This window comes from Chelonoidis abingdonii, chromosome 5 (assembly GCF_003597395.2).
Source record: "Chelonoidis abingdonii isolate Lonesome George chromosome 5, CheloAbing_2.0, whole genome shotgun sequence".
Taxonomy (NCBI): Eukaryota; Metazoa; Chordata; order Testudines; family Testudinidae; genus Chelonoidis; species Chelonoidis abingdonii.
This window is the reverse complement of record NC_133773.1, coordinates 4,098,711-4,107,236: the sequence shown is the minus strand read 5'-3', so window position 1 is coordinate 4,107,236 and position 8,526 is coordinate 4,098,711. Positions and strand designations below refer to the sequence as shown.

At 38.8% G+C, this 8,526-nt stretch overlaps 1 protein-coding gene across 5 annotated transcripts in view; it reads right to left on the bottom strand.

Moving 5' to 3' along the window:
- SLC20A2 (solute carrier family 20 member 2) overlaps positions 1-8,526 on the bottom strand; it is a 74,162-nt gene that overhangs the window by 49,324 nt on the left and 16,312 nt on the right. For 3 of the 5 annotated variants that reach the window (XM_032796561.2, XM_032796564.2, XM_032796565.2), the window contains exon 1: positions 5,185-5,278. The exons of 1 other annotated variant lie outside the window; for it this stretch is intronic. The gene's annotated coding sequence lies outside the window, so the exon portion shown is untranslated. Of the gene's footprint in view, positions 1-5,158; positions 5,279-8,526 lie in introns of those variants that run through there. One more of the 5 variants, XM_032796562.2, reaches the window with a different exon arrangement.

Below are 8,526 nucleotides of genomic sequence, written 5' to 3'. Positions count from 1 at the left end.
AAAAAACACCAAAAATTAAAATGTCTGTACAACTAATGCGAGGAGCCTAGGTAACAAGATGAGGAACTGAGCTACTGGTCAGGAGTGAAACGATATTATAGGGATATAAGAACCTGGTGGATAGTATCATGCTGGAGTACAGGTATTGAAGGCTATGTGCTGTTTAGGAAAGACAGAAAGAAGGCAAAGTGGTGGAGTAGCATTGTACATGCAATGAGGAAGTCAACTGTAAAGAAATAGGAACGTGTGGAATGGATAAGACAAGTCCCGTCCTGGGCAAAAAATCACACTGGGAAAGAAAGCTACCAGAGCCTCCCCTGATATTAGTTGCTTGGGGTGTGTTACAGACTGTGCCGGGATCTGATTTGGATATAGATAGAGACCTCTTTAATGTTTTAATGAAAGTCAAAACTAGGAAAATGTGTGATCATGAGCCTTCACTCCCAGATATAGACTGGAGGACAGTGCTTGCAAGAATAATAGGGCTCAGATTTGTCTGGAGTGATAGCAGATGGATTCTTCACCAAGTAGTTGAAGAACCAACAAAGAGGGGATGCCATTTTAGAATTTGGTTTTGGTGAGCATGAGGACCTCGTAGAAGAAATGGTTGTAGGGACAACCTTGGTTTGAGTGACATGAAGCTAACTCAGTTCCAAACTAGATGAAGGATACAAAAATAGATCTGGGATTAGGTTTTGAACTTCTCAAGGGCTAACTTTAAAGAGTTAAGGAAATTAGTTAGGGAAGTGGATGGACTGAAGACTTTTGGATCTAAATGCGGAGGAGGCCTGGAATTACTTTCAGTCGAAGTTGCCAGAAACTACAGAAGCCTGCATCCCAAGAAAGGGGAAAAAAACCACTAGGCAGGATTGTAGACCAAAGCTAGATGACACAGCATCTCAGAGAGGTGATTAAGAAAAAGCAGAAAGCCTACAAGGAGTGGACAGAAAGTTTTAGCAAGGGTTTAAGCAAGAGATTAGGCAAGGAAGCTACTTAGTGAGGTCAGAGAAACATGTAGGATATAGTGAGGAAGCTAAACACCAATGTAGATGGACCTTGCAAAGGGAATTAAAAACCAATAGTAAAAGGTTCCTATAGCCACATAAATAAGAAGAAAACAAAGAAAGAAGAATGGGCCCTGCATATCACGAGGAGGAAATGGAGGTAAGGATAACCAGGCAGGGCCCCCAATATCTAAATAAGTTACTTTGCCTCAGTCTTTATAAGGCTAATAAGGAGCTTAGGGAATGATGGAAGGATGATAAACGGGAAGAGGGATATGGAGGTGGAAGCCAAACTTGAACAGTGGATGGGACAAAATCGGAGGCCATAACATCTCCATCCCATACTATTAAAGGAATCTGGCGCATGAAATTTTGCAAGCCGGTTAGCAAAATTTTTTAATGAATCGGTAAACTGCAGGGGTTGTACCATAAAACGACTGGAGAATTGCTAACAGTATTCCTATCTTAAGAAAGGGAAAAAAAGTGATCCGAGTACTATAGGCCTGTTAGTGTTTGACATCTGTAAGTATGAAAGGTCTTGGAAAAATTTTGAAGGAGAAAGTAAGTTAAGGACATTGAGGTTAATGGTAGTTGACGAAGATGACTATGAACCGGCCAATGCGATATGCCATTAAAAAGCAACATGCGGTTTAGGATGCAATCAGGTACCGAGGTATTTCCAGTAAAGATAAGGAGGGTGTTTAGACTGTTGTAATTAAGGCGCTTGGAGACATCACTGGAAATACTGGTGTGCAGTTCTGGTGTCCCATGTTTACGAAGGATGAATTCAAACGGAACAGGTTCAGAAGACGGGCTATAGGCATGATCCGAGGAATGGAAAACCTGCCTTATGAAAGGACCTCAAAGAGCTTGGCTGGTTTTAAGCTAAGCCAAAGAAGGCTCAGGGGGATATGCTTGCTCTATATAAATTATATCAGGGGGATTAACAATTAGGAGGAGAGGAAATTATTTAAGTTTAGTACTAATGTAGAACAAGGACAAAATGGGTACAAACTGGACATTAGGAAAGTTTAGACTTGAAATTAGACGGTTTCTAACCATGTAGAAGGAGTGAAGTTCTGGAACAGCTTTCCAAGGAGATAGTGGGTGGCAACAGACAATATCTGGCTTTAAGACTAACTTGATAAGTTTATGGAAGGGATGGCATATGATAGGATGTTAATTTGGGCATTGATCTTGGATATCACAGATAAGTCTCTGCTCAATGGTCTGTTGGGATGTTTGGATGGAAATGATGAGTTATGCAGAGAGTTCTTTCCTGATGCTGGCTGTGAGTCTTGCCACAGCTGAGGGTTTAGCCTGATTGCCATATTTGGGTTGGGAAGCATTTCTCCCGGGCAAATTGGGGCGTCACTGACATTCTTTACCCTGTTATGCACAGACATTCTACCACCAGCATCACCTGTTAGTCTGGTATCTACACCGCCCTTCCTCCTTATGTCAATTCTTCGGTCCACGATTGCATCCCCTCTTACTTTGTTTACTTCCCTTTCAAGGTTAAATTCCAGCATGGAGATCTCCTGGACATCTCCCAACCATCTCCCCCAAATTCCTAGTTTAAAGCTCTCTCAAATCAGTTCGGTGAACCTCCATCCTAGAAGTCTATTTCCCTCCTTACTCAGGTGAAGTCTTCTGTCCGTAAATGCTTCCCAATGACCGTACATCCCAAAGCCCTCCTTATAGCACCACTGCCTGAGCCATCTGTTGATCGCCATAATCTTGTCACACCTTTGTCGCCCTTCTCTAGGAACCGGCAGAATCCCACTGAAGATCACCTGAGCCTCGATTGCTTCCCCTTTCATTTGTTCAGCAATAGTAACAAAGAGTCTCAGAGATTTCCTGAAGGGTCTGGCCCTTTGCAGGTGCACAGCGAAAGCTTGATGGATATCCAGGGAATGGAGCTTCTGTTTTCTATGGTGGTGTATGGGTTGGAGTAGAAAACAGGTAGGTGCATACCTGATTTATGTGGAATTCAGAGGGGACCTTTGGAATGAACTTGGGGTGTAACAACAACTCTTCATCTTAGTGCTTGTCTACATTTGGAAATTTACCAAAATACCTGTTGGGGAGTAAGAGTGTCTACACAGGGGCTTATACCAAAATAACTATGCTGAAATAGCTATTTTGGTAAATTTTCAACTATAGACAGAAAAACCTTTCGTGAAAAACTAGTGAGAAATTTAGAGCATAAAAGTTGCCAGTTTTTTACCCTTCTAGCCAAACAAACTGCTATCAGAAAGAGAAATCTGAGAGCCAGGAACCATCAGACAACAATGGTGAAAGGTGATAGCGACACTCACAAAGCCAAGTTCAGAGTCCAAGGGGTCAGCTAGAATACATTACCAACAAGTGACAAAAAAACAAATATGCTGCATGGAGGAAACAAGCAACCAGAGAGTGAGAACCCACAGGGTGTCTTTTAATCTTCCCTCTGATGAAAACTAGGATGCAATCTATTCAGGCAATGGCAAAAATTAAACCCCCACAACAGCTGATTTAGGCTAACATGTTTTAATCTCTTCTGCAAGAGAAAAGGTGAATTACAATTCCTCTTTTCAGGGAGATTTAGTTTAAAAAGCACTTTTTGCTGCTTGAATATTAGCAAACATTAAAGAATAAATTTACCATTTTCTAGGTGCAAATGTAACAAATAGTACCCTTTAGAAAAGTTTAGATGATAAAACATACAAGACAACAGGATTTCCCGCCTGCAGTGTTCAAAACAATAGACATTTCTCTTTTAAGGAATCACATTTGATCGTAATGAAAAGCAGGTTCACTTCTAGCTATCAGTAGTTGAAAAGTCTGTCTAAAAATGTAGTACACTGGACCGCTTGGTAGGTTATTACACACCCCTCAAACTCTCATGTAATCGTGTTTTTCATTCAAAAAGAGTGTCCAGTTTTCCCTCCTGATCTATAGCTCTACGGACTTTACAGCATCCCATTGCTCTTGCACGCCATTCTATTACCATCAAATATATCTGGTAACTGAAGATACAAGCAAATTAAAATTCACATTAATAATTCTTATCTCCCTTTGCTCCTCCCCAGTCCACAACACTCACACATTATCTATTTAAGCTGCAGATAGTACATCCGTGACATGAAAGGTGCTGTAATTCAAGCGGTTCTAGACAAAGAACATCCCTATATGGCTCCAAATTACAGGCATAGCATTTGTCACAGGGCCAACTATGATACAAGTTTTATGCTCCAGGACACCAGAGGTGCCCTGACTTCTTTAAAAAAGAAAAACCAACACTGTACACATAGAAGCAGTCAGTATATCAGCCAACTCCTATTTCAGCTCCAGCCCTCATGTTAAAGTTTAAGAAGGCTTTAAGCTATTACTTTGCAGGGCAGCGGTACTGCTATTCATAGTTTTTTAAAGGACTCAGATCAAGTTTAACATGGGTGGGGAAGGGCCTGAGCTTCTGCTACTAAAATTTCCAGAGGATACTTTCATTTATTAGTTCCTACTGTTCCTCCTTCTCCCACTGAAAGGTTAAAAATACTTGCCCCAATCTCAGCTAAAAAATTCCTTTACACATATTTTTCAGATCAAGCTTCTCTGTACTGTTTCTGTTCAACCCATACAAAATACTAAACATAGGCATTTTGTTCTGTTGGTGAAATGAATTCAGAACGTTTGCAGAAAAGAGTCACTGAAAATACAAACAGCAGTTATGTTTAACTAGTTATTTAAAGAGGTTCAATTCATCATATAAAGAAATCAAAGAAATAGGCTGAGGAAACAAATGCAAGCAGCTACAAGTCCTTGTTGCTCGTTCAGTTTTAAATTAAAAACTGTTGTTGGAAGAACTGAGATTTTGTCCTGCAGCAAATGAGAAGAAACTTTCTAATCAATCAGACCCTTTTATTGTTTGACACTACAGACTTTAGTTCCTGGACTAGAAACCAAACAATAAGTATTGAAGGATACCAAAAATAGATTTTGTAAAGACACAAAGATCTTGAAAATTCACCTAATATTTACAGGCGGTTTCAAAGAGAAAGAGGAGCTAAATTAATTCTTCAAGTGACTTCCCTCCTGATTGTATACAGAGTCTGAAATCTAAAATAGATATCGTATCACATTCGACAGAGCCACAACTGAATATACAAACTTACATAGGGTAAACAGTTCTACAACTTACACAGCAGCTCCTGGATAAAATTAACTCCAACACAGGAGACAGCCAAGACAACACCGACAAGCAACAACGTGTGTTCAGGAATTTATTCACTAAGTGAAAATCCGCCTCCTCTTAACAAGTTCTGCTGGGGGCGGGCACTGATCAAACAACATAGCGTCATGATTATATTAACCATACAAACCAATCCAATAAAGCTCATCTTAAACAATGTTCTCTTCCACCCCTCTCCCTTTCAAAGCACTGGCACAGATTGGGGAAAATCTCATTTTCAGACGTCACTACTTGGATCTATAGCACTATCAAGTAGTTTTAAAAAGTTACAAGTCTGCTATTCAAAAGCAGGACCAAATATCTTATCTATTTCACATTATGAAAACTGGATTAACAGTACTAAAGAGATGTTTGCTTGTGTGTAACTTTGCTCATGTGAGTAGTAGTTCCATTGGCTTGTATGGGACAACTCAGAGTGCATAAAGTTAAGCACATGCATGAATTTTTACAGGCCTGAGGCCCAAGCACACAAAACTTTGTTATAAAACTTCACATTAAAATACCCAATCAAAATTCCTTGATCCATTTTCCTACAAATTGAAAACAGTCTTATTAATATACATTAGCAAAGATTTAATCCCCCCTCCCCCCCAAAGAAGAACCTGGGTTAGCTTTGTAAAAGATATTTGCATTACTATTTTAAGTTTAGTATACAATTGAAAAACTGATTTATATGCAAAAATATTTACTGTAAAATTTCAATCATAATGTTTCAGATTTCAGTAAACTTAATTTGACAGTTTTCAGGTTTACCAATAAATTGTGTTCTAAATTGAACATTTTGACCAAAACATGTACAACTTGATGCATAGTTATGATCCCAGTTCTAGTCCAGGGGTAGGCAATCTATTGCACCCGTGCCAAAGGCGGCACACGAGCTGATTTTCAGTGGCACTCACACTGCCCAGGTCCTGGCCACCGGTCCAGGGTGCTCTGCATTTTCATTTAATTTTAAATGAAGCTTCTTAAACATTTTAAAAACCTTATTTAATTTACATACAACAATAGTTTAGTTATATATTATAAACTTATAGAAAGAGACCTTCTAAAAACATTAAAATGTATTACTGGCACACGAAACCTTAAATATAAGAGTGAATAAATGAAGACTCGGCACACCACTTCTGAAAGCCTGCCAACCCCTGTTCTAGTCCATATTTAGGTGTCTAAAAAATGGCTTGTTTTTAAAAAGTACTGAAAGCAATGGAATTTGCTGGGTGGTAAACACTTGGGAAAAATCAGGCCATTGATTTCAGTGCCTACATATGGATTTAGGAGGCCAACTATGCAGCCAGTTCTGAAAATCCAACCCTTAAAATTTTTTAATAAAGTATCTTTCCTAGTAAGGAGTGTTTAGAGATGTCTAAACTAGTTATCTGTTCCCAGATTAAGTTGGTGATCATAGTCATCCATGTGTAACTTCGTGAAACTGAAATATGACTCAGTTCATTACAAGGAGTCTCAGACATTTTAGCAAGTCTACACTGTATTCCACATAAAGAATCAGTAGGGCAAAACTCCAGTTACAAAACAACAACGCATAGTCACCTAAAGTCAAACATAAAATCCAGTCCTCTCTTCCAGTCAACAACCCCCCACAGAAAACATTGCCTTAATTATGTTCAAGATCCAAAATGCTATTAAGCTTGCATTACACTTGATAATTTAGTTAAGAAATCACATTGCTGTGTTTGGTTGTAGAGTGTTTCCTTTTGATTCTAGAATAACTGATGACTACGCTCACAAGTTTCAGGCATGAAAGCCTACAGCACCTGGAACTTTCCTATTGGCCTTTCCATACCTATTGACACTGTTTTAATAATACAGACCAGGGTTCAATCCTGCAGATTCTTACACATCTGATTAAAGGTACTCTCAAGTAATCCTAATGAAGGGACTACTCATGGCTGAATACACTATCACGATCAATGTCTGTAGCACTGGGCCCCAGGTTTGATGGGAGAGGGAATGCAAAATATCCACTTTTTGGAACAGTCTTTAGCATGTAAAGACAGAGATGGATTTAAAGTATATTCCTTCTGTTTGTCACTGCTGGCCTGTTGACATCTGGCTTGATAAAACTCCAGTATATATATCCCTCTTGAAGTCTCATCTATCTCTTCTGTTCCCGCTGTGAAGTGAAAATTTCCAAGAATGAAACCCCAAACCTAAACCCAACCCTAATTCTCACAAACTCCCACTCAGTAAAAATGACTGAGTGCACCCAGATTAAAAGAATTGCTTATGTCTGGTTTAACAGATATATTTACTGCTAATCAAAAAATCAGGACTTCTAACCCCCACTTCCAACTCAGGCCCAAGAGCGCAGTTGTCTGTGGTTGTTTTTCATGCAACTTTCCACAGGCTGGCCCTGTCACAGAGATTATTTTATCCTTCATTTTAAACTGCATAGACAAAAATATCTAAACCTTTAAATCCAAGAAAAGTAAACATAATAAAAGGAAACCTCTTTAAAGTTTTTGTTCTGTTTAATCAACATCATGGACCTCTGTCAGGAGAAAACTCATAATCCCAGAAAGGTTTTCTATCACATTTAAAAAATGAATATGTAATATAGAATACCACTGAAGAAACAGGTAAAGCAAAGAATAAAAACAAAAAATTATGAGGAACAGATTTGAGTATGGAAAAACAACCTAATTCCCATCAAAACTCAAATAACTAGTCCATTGAAATACAAAAGGTTTTGGTACAGTCTTCATCAAATCCATCTATCACAAGTTCCTCTAACAGCTCATTGGTCTAGACAAGATTCAGCCATGGCATCTAATTTACCTTGTAATTTATTCAGAATCAACAAAAATATATTTCTACCATCCAACATAAGCCAGAATTGTGAAAACTGTCTGCTGCAATTCATGCTCAATTCTGGGGCATTGGGCTGTATGGAGGAGAACTTTATCAAACTCAAGCCACACTCTTCTACATAGACTAAGAAAAAAATTAAAATAAGAAAGAAGCTGCTGACTGCATCCCCTCCTAATCTGCTAATCCTGTGATTCTACTAATATTTGGTTTCTAGAGGGATGTTTTCCCCTATATTCATTGGGATTTTCTCTTCTGATACCTGCAGCCGCATCTCAAGATAGGACAGTAGTAAAATCACACAAAGTCCCTCACTTTTACAGTAAAGCTTTAATAGAGATCTTAAAAGAATACCAGTAACAAGAGTGCCTCAAAGGAATGCCTAGTTGAACAAGGTAAGTATTATGAAACAAGCGAAGCTGGGAGAAACATCAGCAATGGGTAGAGCCATATGTAGACACTAAT